The following is a 16,742-nucleotide window of genomic DNA, read 5'->3' on the forward strand; positions in this document are numbered from 1 at the left end:
TTCATTCAAATCCAGCCCCACTTCTTGGGATATCCTTAATGTCTGAATTTCAAATTCTATCGGGAAGATAGGTTTCTTACCAAACACCAGTTGAGATGGGGAGTACCTTGTTGTATTCCTCCAAGTCATGCGATATGCCCACAGGGCTTCTAGCAGTCGGATAGCCCAGTATCTTCTGTGCGAGGTGAATGTCTTCGTTAGAATGGATTTGATTACTTTGTTGGTACTCTCTACCTGGCTGTTTGCCTGTGGGTGGTACATAGAGGTGATTTTGTGCAAAATGTGATGATTTCTTAGTGTAGCAACAATCTTGTGGCCTACAAATTGTGGCTCCCCATCCGTAATTATTTCTCTGGGTAAACCATATCGCACGCAAAATTTCAAAGAGAAAATTAATTACTTTTTCCTCTATTGCTATTGGTAATTCCACTGCCTCCACCCATTTAGTCATGTATTCCGTTACAACCAGTATATATGATTTTTGATTAGATGATGGATTTATTGGGTTGACGAAATCTAATGCCCAGCGTTCAAAGGGTTCGATGACCAGTTGTGGATGTAGGGGCATCTCATCAGACTGGACAGGGTGGCCCATTCTTTAGCAGCTATCGCATGCCTGGACAAATTTCTTAGCGTCCTTAAAAATCGCGAGCCAAAAGTAACCCATCTGTAAAATTTTATATCTAGTCTTGCAGTCTGGAAAATGTCCACCGCAAGGTCCATCATGGCAGGTTTTTAAGATATCATACATTTCATCTTCCCTGACACACCTACGAATATGCATATCGACCCCTGTGTGAAAGAGGTATCCTCTGATCTAGGAGAACTGAGTGCTGGACTGCACTATCAATTTCCTTTCTCTGGGTGTCAGATGTTTGGGTAGTTTTCTCACTGCTAAGTAATTTTCCACATCCATGTACCACGGTGTTTTCATGGTCACAGCGAACAAGTGTTCATTGGGGAATTGGTCTTCTACTGCCACTTCATCCTCTGTTCTTGGCACTCGGGAGAGGAACTCTGCCACCAGATTTTCCTTTCCTGGTCGATCCTTTATCGTTATGTCAAATTCTTGCAAAAGTATTAACCATCATGTCACTCTTACATTCATAATGGGTTTATTAGCTAAATATTTGATAGCAGAGTGATCAATATACAGAAATACAAGGCATCCCATTATATAGTGTCAGAATTTATTAATAAGATAAATCATGGCTAGAAATTCCTTCTCTGTTACTATGTAATTCAATTCAGTAGGAGTTAAATTTTTGTTGATGTAGTATATAGCATAGGGTTTCTTGTCTTCCTCTTGGCCAAGAACTGCTCCAATGGCTGTATCTGATGCATCTGATTAAATCTGGAATGGTATATCCCAATTCGGGCCTCATAATACTGGTGCTATTGATAATAGCCATTTCAATTCTACAAAGGCAATGTCACATTTGTTAGTGCATATAAAATCAATATTTTCCTGTCAATGCATATAATGGTGTAGCAATTTGTGATTTTTTTTTATAAATCTTTGATAATATCCAGAAAATCCCAAAAAAATACGTACCTTTGTTTGAGTGAAGGGGGTAGCTAGTAAGAGGATTACCTTTAATTTTGCTAGATCTACATGAATTCCAGCTGCTGAGATGTAATGGCCCAAGATCAGGCCCTCTGTCATCATCATATGGCATTTCTCGTGGCTCAAGCAGAGCCTAGTAGCAATGCATCTTTCTAAGACTTTCTCCAATGTCTGTAATTCCTGCGCAAAGTCATCTCCATAGGGTGTGAAATCATCCATGTATACCTCTAATCCCTCATTATCAAGTCTGCAAAAATATTGAGTATGGCTCTCTGGAATGTAGTGGGTGCGTTGCACAATCCAAAAGGTAATATCCTGTAAGAAAACGTCCCCCAGGGGTAGGTGAAAGTAGTCTTATCTTGGTCTTCAGGGGCTATTTGGATTTGGTTGTAGCCACTGAAGCCATCCAGGAAAGAGAATATTTTTTTCCTACTAATGTATCTAGAAAATGGTCGATAAACGAAAGGGGAAAGTGTTTTTTTTGCGTTGCTTTGTTGAGCTCTCTATAATCGACACATATATGCCATTTCCCATTCTTTTTGGGAACCATAAATAATGGAGAGACCCATTTACTATCAGATATAGGATAGATAAAATTTACATCTAACAGTTTCTGCAGTTCGTCTTTAACAATATCCTTTAGGTGAGGGTTTAATCTATGCTGAGGTTGTCGAATGGGTCTTGCATCTTTTTTAGTGTAGATGTGGTGCATACTTAGTTTAGGGTCAATCCCTTTCATATCTGGGTAATCCCAAGCGAAAGCCCCTTTATATTTCCTAAGGATTTGAATAAGCTTCTGCTATTAGTCATCACTCAGGTTTTTGTTAATTTCTTGGCTTAATTTCAATATGTTTGCTATTATAAACAGTGGTCATTGGTATTGTTTGGTCATTGATATCTCTTAAAGGATCTTCTTCAGTTTCATTATCAAGGAATGCTTCAATCATCTGACATTTTAGATTAGATACTGTAGAAGGGTGGTTAACATAAGTGTTAATAATATCATCTTCTGTTTGGTTTTTAAATTCAAGAGCATCTGCCACAGTCAAAGGCGATCGAATATTTTCTGTTAAATATGTTATAGGTTGCTTCCTAGTTTTTATTATGGTTAGGCTTGGCTGAGTGGAAGGGTATAAATCTAGGTTCTTTACATCATTCCCTCTAGTTATGGTCATACTGCCTGTTTGACAGCTTATGTAAGCATCTGCTATCGCTAGCCAAGGTCTTCCTAATATTAAAGGATGTCCATCTAGCCAGTTTCTAGGGTTAATAATCAAAAAAATTTCTGGATATTCCCAAGAGTCTACAGACACCATCACATGCTGTAATGTTCCTTCTAGCTTAATAACTGAATGGTCAGCAAGTTCCAGCAAGGTCGTAGTTGGATCTAAGGCTGTGATGCCAAGCCTTTTGCAGGTTGTTGTTGTGAGAATATTAATGGCTGCCCCTAAATCAACTAATTAATTGGGAAAGGAGCATCCATTTATTTGTACTGTGACAATGGGGTTTCCTAGATCTTCGTATTTCACAGGTTTATCTTTGCCTAATAATAGATCAGAAAAATTTTCGACTACATGGACAGTTGGTGTTATCCTTATTTTCCTTGTAAAATTTTTGGCACACAATTCCTTAATGGTTTTTGCATAGATTGGAATGTCTTGAATAGCCTGGAGGAGGGGTATTTTTATGCAAAGTTTTTTTAATTCACCCATTTAATCAAAGTTAGGATATTCAATTGGGCAAGGTATCATCAATCTTTCTGGGAATGGTGGGGAAGAGGTAATGATTTGGTCATGACTTTTCTGCTTGATTGTATTTTCCCCTTGTGGTGTTTGTTCATCATCTACAATCAACGGCTTATTTGGATATGGTTCTTCAAGTTGCAGATTTTTATCATCCTCTGGGGCAATTATTCGTCCAAACCTCAATTTGAGTTCATTATGTTCTCTCAACTCGGTTTTTGGGTCCAGACCTTCAATGATTTGTACTGACTGGACTGGTCTATTGTTAGGATTTGTGTTGGGCTAGGCTGGGAGTTGCAGTCGTATATTGGATTGAGGATTCTGCTGCAACGTATAAGGTGTTGGTAGCATGGGTTGAGGCAAGGGGACTGTCCCTATTGGCTGGTTTGTGGGTCTTTGCCAACTTGATTACTAGTTTTGATTTTGTGAAGTGGAGGGGGACCATTGAGATGGATATGGGTTGTTCTGCCAGAATGATAGAAGGTAAGAGGGATTTGGCCAACTATTCTTTGGGTTTGACTGATTGGACCAAGGTGGCATGGAGAATGCTTATGGTGGCCAATTAGGAAAAGGTGGCTGGTTCTTCTATGTAGCTCCTATATTTTGCTAGGAATTATATTGTGAAGGCTGAAAGAATGAAGATGGGTTGGTAGGCATACTTGTTTGCCATGCTTTCCATTGGCAACACTAGTTTAATAGGTATAATAGTTCTACTTCTTCCTTTACCTCCTTGAATACCGCTCTTAATCCTGGGAGCGATGGGAAATTTTCTATGGCATGTTCCTTAGTGCATGTGGCACATGTCTGTACCATATCCAGTGGGCATTCTTTATGACTATGTTTCTTTCTACATCGAGGGAAAAAAAAACCAGGTTTTGCTCTGCTTCGACCTCCTTCTGCTTGGATTGCATGATGTCTAATTGTGTTGTTGGCTTATATGGGCATGACCCAGGTTCAGAAGAATTATTTAGCCAAGCAAATTTCGCAGCTACCGGCCCTTTCGGCAACAGCCCGCGGAGTGTGGACCTAGGTCTGACCTGAGGTAGTAGGGGAGGGTGTTGGAACCAGGTGTCCGCACCCTTGGGATGTCTAGATGTGGTCTGGAGAGTTTTCACGTTGTTCTACTGCTTCAAGCTGCTCTACTTTTGCGTAGATCCGGATCTGAGTTAATTTGTAGTATTAAGTGATTGTATAAATTAAATCTACTTAGCAGGGTCTTTAAGCAAACATTTAATAGATTTAACCTGTTCGGGCACTTAGAATAAAATCAGATTCGCATATGTTTATGACATAAGCATATGCACATAGATCAAACAGTTATATTAAGAATACAAAAAGTCAGATCCGCGATAATTCAGATTTAACACAGAATTACAGAAACAACTTATCTTTTTATTCAACTTCTTCACTGATACATCCAGATTCGTCTTGCGCACTCAGCTATAGGGGTCCACGCACACAGCTGCAAACTTTTCCAGGCCTCTACGCACACAGTTGCAGAGCCTCTGTCCACTACCCAAACAGTCAAATCAGACTTACAAATGCTTTTAGGCTTTTCTCTTCAAAAACCCATTACAATTCGGATCCAAGATCATGCCCAAAGAATTGCCTTTCCCTCATAGAGTTGTGCTCTATTTATACCTTCTTATGGTCGCGGACCAACTTACTTCATATTATTCTATATTATTTCTTGGGTGGACAACCCTTTGACTCGACCTTTTACATTTCGGAGGTTTATAATATTTTTATCCTAATTTATAGGCTATTAGACCCAAAACTGTTACGCGGTACCTCCACTACTCAACATGTGTTGTCAAGGTTCCTAGGATATGTTTTGAAATCTTCCAGCAGGTTGCTGATTTCAGCACAAGCAACACTTCCTCCAGAGACTTTGCTGTCCCTGGTGCTCACATCGCATCCAGCTGGTTTCAGTCTTGTACTACCCCTTGAGCACCTGATGCACAAATCAATAATATTAGCATAGTCTTCTTGATAAATATCACATTTACCCATGATATTTAGTGTCTCTATCCACTGGTCTTTCATCCCTTTAATCATCATGGTTTTTAAAACATTATCAGGTAGATTTTCATAAGGAGACCTTTGGAGGTTATATTGGAAACACTCCACATATTCTTCCAAAGTTTCGCTAGGCTTTTCTACCATTTGGAATATCTCATATTTTAGTTCTCTAGATCTACAATAATCTTGATATTTGTTAAGGAAGGCAGTTTTCATTTGGTCCCAACCGTTGATGGTACCTCCACCCAGTCCCATAAACCAATGCAGGGCTGCTCCCTTTAAAGTGGAGGGAAACATCTTCAGTTTCTAGGGGTCGGTGGTGTAATCATAACCCCTACATAGGACATCGAATTCAAACAGGAATGCATCCGGATCTTCTGAAGTGAGTCCATGAAAGGCGGGAATGTTTTGTAATGGGATAACTTTCATGGGGACATTGATAGCTATGTCAATAATAAGATACTATAGTGTAGAGGTTTGGGGTGGTCGTGGATTATTGGCCATTTGGTCAAAGATATGCCAGTATCCTTCTGGGATCTCCGGAGCTGGAGAGTTGTTCCTAGGATGTTCAGAAGAGGTGGGAATGATTCTAATAACACTTCCTTGATCTAGGACACTGCGTGTCCTCTGCTCAATTACTATCTCAGGAGATCTTGGTTCTACTGATTTAATCTCAGATTTACCTGTTTCTCCTTCTCCTTCACGAAGGTTGCAAGAATTCCCTTCTTATGAGGGAATTGATCCTGAATTTTCAATATCTTGAAAGCTCTGTTCAGTCCCTTCAGTTTTATTGTGAACCTCAGTGTAGGCTATAGATGGTGATCCTGCGGCCTAAAGGGAGACACTAGGGTGTCTAGAAGCAACGGTTCGGGGTCCTACTGATGGATGAGACTTAGCTTTCCTTATGATTTCATTGATAAAATTTGATCGTCCAAGGGTCACTGATCCCTTATATTTTTCAAGTTTGGGATGTGGGATTATATCATTTTCTGGTCCTTTCTTCTTAGTCATTCTGCAAAAATTCAAACGTTTATTTCTACCTTAAATTCCTAGCAATTCTGCTAGAAAGCAGGCTGGGGAGTAGGCATTTTACTTGCTCCTTACGCAGGTTCTTACCTTTCATTTTTAATACCCAGTTCTTCCTCAGCAGACAAACATCAAACGCCTACTTCACTTCTATGCAATTGTGCTGAAAAGCGGGCGGAGGATGTTATAAACATTCTTGTGCCTTACAGCTCTAAGCATGAAATGTCCATAAACCAAGGGATCCAAAGTCCCTAAAAGTGTTGTTCCTGCCCCTAAAGGAACAAGGTCAACAAATTACAACTTCTCCGAGAAGTTCTCCACCAGAAACTGCTCAGAATCAATCAAACCAAGATCATTTCAGCTGCTCCACTAGCTACCTGTGTTGCATAGCACCCCAGTACACTAGCTAGGTGCGTTGCAACGCACCTAAATGCACTACCAGGGTGCGTTGAGCGGGAAATGACAAATGGCAGTGCCATTCCGTGAGGTGGAAAGACAATGGAAGCTTCCAGAATCTTCCTCCATGACACTTGCCTCACTGAGTTCGACCAAGGATGAGTAAGAGGCTCTCAGCCTCCAAGTGGAAGCAAGAACTGACAGAGAGAAGACACTAGTCAAATGACAAGCTGACTCATCTTCTTTGCATACATCTATATATGGATCCCTCATCCCAGAGATCCAGAGGCTGGAATTTTGTACATTGCAGAGAATTGTTGTTGGTTTTGAGATTGAGATCAGTGCATTGGGTGATTTATGCTTTGTTGGAGGTGAAGAAGGGATTCCTTTGCTGGGAGGTTGATGCTGGATCGGGACTCACTTGGTTGTATCTCCTCCTGGATCTTCTTGTTATATCAATAAAACTATTTGAGTTTCTCCTACATGCTTGTGTATCATTGATGTTTGTTGCCTTAGTATGTTTGGCTTAAATCTGATCCTAAGCTATTTATGAATATGAATCCATGTCTTTGTGTAGTTTTCCTCTTCTGTGATCTTGCGGGAACTTGGTGAAGCTGGGAAAGTAAGGGAGCAGGTAGTTGGAAGCTGTCAAAGAGGAGAGAGATTGGATCAAAGGACTAGCGCAAGACACAGGTTGGTTCATCGTATTCCTCTTCGTTTATAGTTCATAAAGAAGAATACAAAAGTAGTTTTCTCTGTTTGTTGCTAAGGCACTGTCACACCTTAGTGGGATAGAGTCGTTCTGAATAGACACTTTTCCCCACAACAAAATGGCGACTCCACTGGGGATGATTGTGTAATTAGTTTATTTGTGTTTCTCTTACTGTTTGTTTCATAGACTTAGAAGTAGCAATCGAACTGCATTTGCCATTTTCAAATGCAAAGTAGACACCTGCTACTTCAATCCATTCACTGGATCTGTTTATGATTTGGACAGTGGATTCACAAATGATCTGATTGCCCTTTGTGATAGCTCTTAGTCCTCCATTAAATCATCCCTTTGATTGTACCTTACTGATTGCTCTTACTCGGCCAAAAACCATAGATTAAACTGCAAACCGTGACCCAGAACCCGGATAGAAGTCTCGTTTCTGCCCCAGCACAGGCTTTGTGAAGAGATTCTGCATTTAAACGCAGGTCCCGATAGGGCTACCTGCACTGCAATTCAGTTTCTCTGTGCAACAGGTGCGCTAATCAGCCTTGCCCTGTGCAGCTGAGGTTCTTTGCTTCATTTTGTCCAGTTTTGTCTCTGATTTTTGCAGCCTGTGACCAGTGTGTGTACCTATCTGAAAACTCCTTTTCTTTGCCTTAATTCCGCCTCCTTTGTACAAAAAGATTGTAGGTTTTTTTGTGTGTTTGTGGCATCATTTACAGTTTTCCATTGCAAAAGTGAAATAATCACACTATCGTCCTTTGATTTAGATCTGTCGTAACTGTCGATTTTGGTCTTAGGAGAAAGTTTATTTGCTGTTGACAGTCGATTATACTTTTACTTTTGCCTTTGGTTTGAATTTGTCACTTTCTAGTGTCGAAACGAGTATTTATTTCGAAAATAATAAAGTGTCGTAATCATCTCTACCCTTTTGATTTCGAGAAAAAGCTTGTTTGTGTTTGTCATTTGAAAGCGAATTCAGATGTGTACATCAACTTTATTTTTAGGCATCAATATTAAGAAAGTGAAAAACAAATACATGCACTTGTGCATTTGCATATTGATAGTTTGTATGGCTTGATTTAGGAAAAGTGCATTTACAATGTGCTCTTTGCTCTTTGAGAAAAGATTGTGTCTTTCTTTTCCCCTTGTAGCCAGGATTTTCATTGTCGAAAAGAGATAAAAGATTTGCTTAACATATTTAGGTTGCATTTAGGAATTACATCTACATCTCGTGGTGAACCCAAAAGGCAAACTTCTAAGAAAGATCAACATAAAATAAATTGAATGAATCTAACAACGCTTTGGAACTTAATGCACAACATAGAGGTCTAGGCTAGAGACGTGTTCCGGCGTCGTAAAACCTGGTAACTGCTATCCTCACTGATGGTTGGGTGATTCCTCCACTGTGAGACGATAAGTGCCAGTACGAACTTGTGCTCCCACGTACCGTCGAGTATATATTGGGAGACCCCTATAGGCTTAAATCCTTTTATCCATAGGAAGCCGTGTCGGCCACCCTACTGATCGCAATGCACCGAACACAGCATTCGGGAAGATTGACTGCCGTACCGTAAAACATATTCTGTAGTTTTGTGATTGGTTTGGTACACCCTCTACCTAGATCTCCAGAGCAGTCCTTTTCATTCCTTTTCAGACTCCTTAACGGAAAAGGTCCATCTGAGCACTTGTCACTTCAGGCTCATTAAAAATCGAAGGAGACTAGAGTCATCTTTTGTTTTTTCTCGACTCTTTAAAATTGAAAAAACAAGTTGTGTCTAAAGCGTCTAAAAAATTATTTTAAACGGAATATTCATCACCCTTTTCCTACGTTGATCTTTAGGTTGAGAAAATGGAGTCTACCAACCAAGGAATTCCCCTTAGTGGAAATCCTAGTCCCTTCTCCTCTTGGGGAGATTTTGGTGCACCCCATATGGCCACATTGTCCCTTCCATGACTGACAATAGACTTGCCAGTATGGATCTTCTCAACCAATGTCATTCAGAACACCACTATTCCTGAACAATCGAATCGGCAATTAGACGAATCTAGAGTTGCCCACCAACCTTCTACTTCCTCTAATTCTTCTTCTCCTCCTTCCTCTTCGCTTGATGGGGCTGGCAAAGCCAATAGTCAAGTTCCTAAGGAGAAGAAGGGAAAGAAGAAGAAAGAGAAGAAGAAGAAGGAGCCAAAGGCGAATGGGGGGAAACAAGTTGCGTCTAATGAAAATCCACACACTGCACTAACCAGGCCTAAATCGCCATGTGTCATTTGCAAGGGAGACCACTTTCACAAAGATTGTCCTTGCATCCCCCGAATATTAAGGGACTTGTCTCCCCGTTTGCACAATCCGGTGTCATCAACCTCTGGTGATCATGTTGAAAGCACACCGTCAACTAGCGAAAGTGAAGCCCCAGGACAAAAAGGGAGAGCTAGATCTCCTTGTAAACTGTGCGAAGGCGATCACGCCATCCACCATTGTCCCTTCTTAGACGAAGCTAAAAGAGTTTTGGATGATCATCCGGTTTCACCGTTACGACTTCCTCCTGGATATAAAAAACTCTTGTCGAGTCCTTCGTTAGTTGAGAATCCAGCTGGCCCGCTCAAGTGGTCGGCTGAAGCGCCTGTCATTGAAGATAAACCAGCTGAATCCATACCCGATGAAAGTCAAAAGGTCGAGGTGGCAGTTGACCCGGTCTTGCCTTCAGAGGTTTTATCTTCGAATGACATAGTCACTGAAGAAAACAAGGATGACACCATCCAAATTCTCTTCATCAACACAAACTCCGACGAACACGGGGGCAATCTACCCATTCCTTTACTGCAGGAAGGAAGTTCGTCAGAGCCGTACCCGGCCGTCTATTCGGTCCCACCTCCAAGCAACCTAGTTGTCTCCTTCGACTGGAATCAACTAGGCAGACCTCGTTTACCAGCAAGCATACCATTCAGAATTATCGTCCAAATATATAGAATGGTCATGGCTGGTACCATCATAGATGAGGGGGCTTCTGTGAGTATCCTTTCCTCTACTGCTTGGAAAGCGCTTGGTTCGCCATCGCTTTTTCCTGAAATGAGAAATCTGACAGGTTTTGATAAAGGAACCAGTCGACCTTTAGGGATCCTTCCCAATGTGCCCATAACATTGAGAGGGAAGACAATTCAAATGAATGTAATGGTAGTTCAAGGACCCTTGGATTATAACCTACTCCTTGGACGAGACTATATTTATTGCATGGGAGCCATCGTCTCCTCACTCTTTAGAGTAATGTGTTTTCCGCACGAAGGAAGAGTGGTCAAGCTCGTGGACTAGCTTTCATTTCCCGGATCACGCATAGCAAATAGTCATATACCATCCTTAAATGGTCTCTTCACGCAAGAAATGTCTCAACCCACGGTCCGTCCTCCCGATGAGCGCGAGTAATTCGGAGGGATATGACTGGAACCCAGGGGGCATGCATCCTGGTCTGCTTCGGCAGGAAAACTTCGGGTATAGGGTAGGTTTCCGCGGGAGAATATGACTAGTCTGAACCCCGTCCGTGATTGGAATAGGGGTTATTCTAGAATAAGATTCTCTTTTCAAAGTTATGTGTGTGGCGCTCGTTGTCACTCACCTTTGTCTATGTCGGTAGACATCGCCGAGGAAGTGTTTCATTTGTAACACGAATGAGACAATCTTTGGTAGCCTGTAAGAGGTAGGCCTTTCCTGATAGAACAAATGTTTTGTCTGCAAATTGAGGGGTAACCTTGAAATCGTATTTTATACCTGGTGTTGGAGAGGTAAATCCCCTCTACGGATAGACGCGATCCCTACTAGCCCAGCAGGGGTCTAGCAACAATCACACAATGCTGCTACGCATGTTCCTAATTACAATTAAACAAGAGGTAAAGAGCACCTACTTGGATTCCTGCGCTGTCGTTTGACGAAGAGATGTTGCCTTCGCTCCTCCGCTTCGGCTGGTCACAATCCTCCGCAATCTCCGCGAATAGATACCTGCACACACGAAGGGGAAACAAACACAAGCGTGAAATCTAGTAAAAGCAACCATACATCAGTCAGAAAAGATGTAATTCACATTTAACCATTGCATAGACAAATGAGAATGGAACAATAATAGCAGTCATCTATTATTAATTAGAATAGAGAAGAGTACAACCAAATGTTCTGACGTCGGTAACCTTCTCAGGAGGGGCCAGTCAGCATGTATCTCAAGCATTCACCTTTGAGGATGATTCTCCCAAGACAAACAACTTTCTCTCTCACACAAATAGCACAAAACAACCTTCCCTAAGCAATCAATCACTTCCACACCTAGCACACCAAACCTATAGCAGCAATCTGAGCACTACAAGCTCTGTACAATCCAAGCTATTCCAAGCTAAGTCTAACTAGCTGCTCATGGTAATGGTGAGAGTTTATATAGGAGAAGGAGCCTCCTAAAAGGGTGGAAGGATGAGCTTATCCTTGAGGGAAATGGTTGCAAAGGGTCGAACAGACATGCCATAGAAGGGAGTCGACATTCACAAAGCTAACAACCAAGCCTGGAGTTATCTGGAAGGCTGGTTGTTTGAACAAATTCGCCCAAACTGGATCAGCGCGGATTATGAGGAAACTGGCGCGATGTCGCCGCGTCCACATAACTAGGACAGTCATGTCAGCGCGGAAGAACACGGGAAAGGCGCGCTGGCGACCAGCGCGGAAAAGTGATGTCCTTCCGAGCTGGCAGCGCGCGGGATACACTATGGAGCGCCAGTCATCGCGGGTATTTTGCAAACAGACGCGCTGGTGAATAAAACTTTAGGAGAATGGGTTTTTGGGCCAGTTCAGAAGGCATGAAGCTTAGTGATTGGCACAATAGGGTGACTGACAGGAAGGCAGTGACAAATTACTGTGTAACAGATGCCCCCTAAAGCATGAAGACCGAGAGAGTGGGAGGGGTGAAATGCTTTACAACACACGCCGAACTGGAACATCACCAGGAAGGACCGAAATATCTCTGATAGTCAAGTACATGCAGTCGAGGCATGGGCGCAGCCATCCAAAAGACATGCGAAAAGGTCTGTGGAATGGACACAGCCACCCAGCTAAAGAGACCATAATAATGATAAGGTATGGTCGCAGCCATCCATGAAGACTCAGGTATGGGCGCAGCCATCCATCAATGAGTCATGTAATGATCATCCACAAAATCGCAACCTGGACCATAAACAGAGGGGGATCCAGGGTCTTGCGCTCCGTCCCGATCCGAACAAAGTACAAGTTCAAGCATGTGAATACATGGGTTGAAGTCGAACATGCATGAACATCGTCTGATTACCAGTCAATGATGAAAATTGTTAATAGACGCGAGAGGTACCACCAATAATGACAATGGCCCTCAAGGTACTATAGGTACAATCCGCGGCATGTGAATCAATGAGCTGGTGTCGAACACCCACAGAATCATTCGATCGGAGGCCAATGATGTAAACCTCGCGTCGAACACGAAGAACCTGCCTTTAGGGCATGCAGGCTCTAAGGCACCTGAAGGGAGTCTCTAAGTCACCTTCCTGGATAATGAGCTGAAGTCGACAGGAAGTGACCTTGATCAAAGGTGGGCCATAATGATTCCCACATCATCGACACGAGACAGAGGAAAAATGATTTGTGTGAGATAGCAGATGAGGTTGTATTATTGCAGAGGTCAACTTCTCTTGAACATATCGGCGGCACTGTAGCGGGTTTGGCAGTATTTGACATCAAATGAGCAGAGGGTATAGTAATAATGGCAATGGGCAGATGAGAGGTCGAATAAGATAACCCAAACCCACGGAGGCCAGTGAAAAACAAGATGAGATGGTCCCACCCAGACACGAAGCAGAAGAGTGCCATGTTCAAGAGCGACATACTGCCGACACGACTATGATTACAGTTCCATTTTCCCCACCATTTCTGGCAGGTACCCCGGTTATTTTTGGATGACAAGCTTGACGGGGATAGCATATGCTCGAAGAGTGTCATTTCGACAATACCCGATGTCATCAAGTGTTTAACGAGCCTGACAAAGGAAAAACTCGGCGTCTTTTCTTGTTTAGAGAGCCTGAAAAGACAGCAGAAAAGAAGACTCTAGGGGGGTCCTTTTTCGTACAGTTGTGTCTCTCGAGCCCGAAAAAGTATAAAACAATGCTCGAAAGAACCGCCCGACCATTACGATCGAGGAGTACTTTTCGTAAATAGTGCTTTTGACCCGAAAAAGTAAAAAAGTGGTCGAAAACACGTCGTTTTAGGGCCCATAACGAGTGCGAAACGATAAACACCCGGCAATCTTTTTAAGTTACACGGTCTGAAAAAGAGCTTAAAATGACCGCCTCTCGTTCCCTTTAACGAGCTGAAAGGAGGCTCGGCCATCTTTTCTTGTTTTATGTCGGAAAAGAGCTCAAAGACGACATTGTTGGGACCAAGTGATTTCAGGACCATGATGATTTTCACCTTTTATTCGAACCTGCACAAGAGCACTACCCGCATAAATCCATTCGATATGTGTAAAAAAAAACATATTAAAACATGCATTTGATAAATTCAGGGCTAAAGTCATGGTTAAAAATGGCAAAAACCCAAAAATATGGCAATTTACGAGTTTTTACTATAAATAGAGGGGAGTAAGAAGTCATTTTTACCATTTTACTATTTGGGACGTGAAGAACTTGGAGAAGCCAGAAAGTTGACGGAGTGATTTCCAGCCCGTACGGACACCATTTCTCGAACCGCTTCTTCCAGGTAGGTTCTCGTTCCTTTGCCCTGCATTTTGGTTGTTTTTGGTAGGATTTTAACGGTTGAATTTGCCCAATCGGGCGAATTCTTGGTGCATGGATGCGCTCTCGGTCAGCGCAGATATCCCACGCGGGTCCGCGCTGGCCGAATTAGGACAAAACGTGACCAACTTCGGGTCAGCGCGGAAAACCCGTGTTCTTCCGCGCTGACCTCGAAAAATAACGAAGGGCCGCCATGGCCAGCGCGGCTGTTTTTAAAACAGCCGCGCTGGCGCGGAAAAGATTTTTGTTTCAATTTGAACGTGAAAAATCCTATGCCAGCACTTCTAATTTCTTTTCATGGTTTGTGCAGGACGTAATGGCTTTCCAATGGCAGGAAAGAGTGCATGATGTCGAAGATATTGCTGCTTGGGCCAATGTGGATTGCTGCAATGCCATGCGGGCTTGCGGTTTTATGAAATTTTTCCTCACACCTCGCCTAAGAGCTCAGCATGATCTTCTCGAGCTACTGATCAGGGCATGGAACCCGGTGGATATGAAATTCACTATCCGGGGCCAGGATATCAAATTTGACCACATGGATATCTTCTTTTTGACTGGGTTGTCACGCCGGGGTGCGCGGCCCATCATAGAGGGACAGCGACCTGGCGGCGGTCCTCTAGATGATCTCATGGCTCGAGTATGCCCGGAGGCTGAGAAGACGAGGAGTGGGAAAGTAGCAATCCCCACAGTGGGAAACATAGTCCTTCGCACCATCCTGTTCATGGTGACCCGGGCAGCGGGAAGCATGGCCAACCACAAGGCTTCAAAGACCCACCTCATGCTAGCTCTTGATTGCCTTGAGCCTACAGTGTTTAATTGGTGCACAGCAGTGACCAACAACATGAAGAGGCAGCTGAGCAACTGTCGTCGCAGGGAGACGAAACAGTTCGGCTACGGGTCTATCTTAGTCCCGCTCATTCTAGAGCGAGTGCCAGCCATGCGGCTGCAGACGATGGCCGTGGATGCTCCTAGGGATCCTCGGGAGACGAGGGCCACACGATGGGCTCGCATCATGCCATGCGGAGGTGGTGGCCGGCCACATGCCTGGGGGACATTCTTCCGGGACTGGCTAGATCAGCAGGTTGTCTTCGTGGAGGACTGGCCATACGCGGGTATGGATTTCCACAATGACCCTGATATGGTGCTGCCCCCAGGTGAACAGTGGGATGATGCAGGTATAACACTTGACTTTTTTGAGTTTTGTAATGTTTTGGAATTTTTTATGTACATGTCCTAATAAGTGTCATGGTATGCAGATGTGGGGCCCACTAGACCGATTGGCCTGGCTGCCACGGCACGGAGAGAAGGACAGGGGGTCGGGGCTTTGGCCTTAGTCCCTCCAGGGGTTGACACATCAGAGACTGTGGCTCGCAACCTTGAGGGGTTGCTGGAGGGAGTGCCTGACTACCAGGGGGTCGAAGAGGTCCCCTTACAGCATCAGATCCATACAGTGGGGGTGGAACCCAGGGTGCACCGTCTTCTGAGGCGGGTAGCACGAGCAGCTGTGTACTACAGAGAGCATCATCCAGCCGAATAGTCGCCTAGGCTTTATTTACACTGTTATTTTGAGACACATGACTCAGACGTACTAATATTTTGGACATATACACTTATTTTTGAGCGCCTTAGTGCGCCACACGATATATATATATATACATACCGGTTTTTGGATGGATCATTGTTACATGTGATGATGTTTTGTTTATGTTATGCAATTGTTCAGTACAACTGTGATCTTATGTATGAATTCGCAGGACACATGACCCATGAATTTATATTTTTTTAATGCAAGCTTAAAAGCACACATATGCAAACTATGCTTGAAATGATTTATTTACATATGCTTTACTCTATTATGCTTTCTATGTCTTCTTGCATGATGTTATCTGTTCCGCAAATGTCTGTCTAACACATGATTTGCCAATGCATCAGTCAATGTGTTTAATCGTCTCGGAATATGCTGATATGTAATATAATCAAAGTTCCGTTCCAACAATCTTACACGTAGGTACAACCTTAGTATGCGTTGGTCTCTGACGGAATATCGCCCGTTAAGTTGATGGACGACCAGCTGGGAGTCCAGGTTCACCACTAATTCTCGGATGCCGAGGTCAACCGCTTCGGCAAGTAATTCAATTACAGCGCTGTATTCGGCAACGTTGTTAGTGGTACGACCTAGGCAGACACCCTGAAGGTCTAACAATTCTCCGTGAGGATCGTAGATCACCCACGCCGCAGATGACAAATTGCAAGTACTACGGCAGGCGCCATCAGCGAAACCAACATAAGGTGCACTAGACATCTGCACAAGAAGAAGAAAACACAATAAGAGGCAAACACGCTTTCACACCAAGGCAAAAACGAAAACATGCACAACACACAAAACACACGTATATACAAAGTGAGTGCGCGAAGTTATGCATAATATTTCTTCAGGTACAGCCCGTTGCGGGGCTTGTCAAGAGGATTTCCTTCATAATCAATCAAC

Source organism: Pinus tabuliformis, chromosome X (assembly GCF_031772625.1).
Source record: "Pinus tabuliformis cultivar Carrire ecotype Pingquan chromosome X, CPIR1, whole genome shotgun sequence".
In the NCBI taxonomy this organism is placed as follows: Eukaryota; Viridiplantae; Streptophyta; class Pinopsida; order Pinales; family Pinaceae; genus Pinus; species Pinus tabuliformis.